General features: G+C 40.8%; 1 long non-coding RNA gene across 1 annotated transcript in view; it reads left to right on the forward strand.

The window, feature by feature from the left end:
* The window catches only part of LOC116697134 (uncharacterized), a 22,889-nt gene that overhangs the window by 7,542 nt on the left and 13,919 nt on the right, over positions 1 to 1,428 (forward strand). The gene's annotated exons all lie outside the window — the stretch shown is intronic.

A 1,428-nucleotide genomic window follows, 5' to 3' on the forward strand; every position in this document is an offset into this window, starting at 1 on the left:
TGAGCTGTTGCAGAAACAAGCCTGAAGCAATAAAGCAAAAGCATTCAGATAAATGTAGTTCAGTAAATATTACAACATTCCCCTCTGAGGTGTAGCGGAGTTCAAGAATGAAGTAGTAGCAGGGGTGCTTCTAGGATCAGACCTTCAGGGGGGCTCAGCCCCTAATGAGAACAGTTCTAAGTCTAGTGTTTCCGTTTTAAATTTTTACAAAAATGAAAACATGACGTGTTTATGAGGTGTATACGCTTCTGAGCTGAAAATGTCCATGGATTTTGTCCGAAAAATCTGGTCACCTTACACTGGGATGTACTCACACAAGCACCGACTTTTTTTTCTTTTCTTTTTGCTTCCCATGGTCACACTTGTAGTGATTTCTTTCTTTTCTCTTTCAATAAACTTTTTCCATCTCTCTGGAGGAACCAAGGGAAATGTGCCAAGGTAACAGCCATGTTGGTGTTGGTGACGCATGTTGTGTGTAGTCACGCTTTGCAAAACCATCAACACGCTGTGTTTAAAATTCCAACACAGACCACGCGGAAGGAAAGAGACATCGGCGAAAAACACATGCATCCGGCGGAATTCCCTGTGGCAACGGAGCAATCCCAGAAGAGGAACGTGAAGGATGTAGACTGTGCGAAACAAGATTTGTATTTCACTGAGCGGTTTAAACCTATGAAAAACCCACGATAAACTGCGACTTTCTTGAGTTGGAAAATTATCTTTTTAATTGACATACTGTACATACGTGTAATTCATGATGCAAGTTAAAGGCAATCCAAAAATGATTTGTCTCTCGTAGTTGTCTGATGTAAGTATTTCTCAGTGTTTCCGACAATTTTGGGAGAATTGTGGGAAATTTCCTTGTGGTGGTGGGTTGCACAAGATGTGACGGCACGGCGTGTGATGGCTGGGTCCAGTAATCAACATACCAAGTAGAACCTATGAATGGGAAACACAGTTTTATTCCTAAGTAGGTTCCAAGGGGGACACCGGAAGGGGATCGGGACTTTGCCTTTCTATGCTAACACATACTACCAAATACCTTCTAAACTAATGATATATCCATCATTCTCAGTTATACTATGTTTAGCATTAATTGGTATCATGCTAACACGCTATCACACATACCTAAGAAGGTAGAACTGTCCCTGTGACAGATGTTAGCATTTAGCTGTTGACCAATGGCTGAGATCCTCTTTAATTTCACTGTGTTTTCTACAAGTTACCAGGACAATTCCAGTTCCAGTTCCAGTTTGATGTGGTCAGAAAGCCGTCCATTTATCTTGATTCTAGCTGTAGTTGAACTTATGACTTTTATACTGTTGCACCAAGAAAAATATTTGTCCGTTACCTAACCTGAACTTTTCTTTATGTTGGAATTTAAAACTCTGGTGGATTTCTGAGGACTCTGGTTAACTGCTCCTCAGA

This window comes from Etheostoma spectabile, chromosome 10 (assembly GCF_008692095.1).
Source record: "Etheostoma spectabile isolate EspeVRDwgs_2016 chromosome 10, UIUC_Espe_1.0, whole genome shotgun sequence".
NCBI lineage: Eukaryota > Metazoa > Chordata > Actinopteri > Perciformes > Percidae > Etheostoma > Etheostoma spectabile.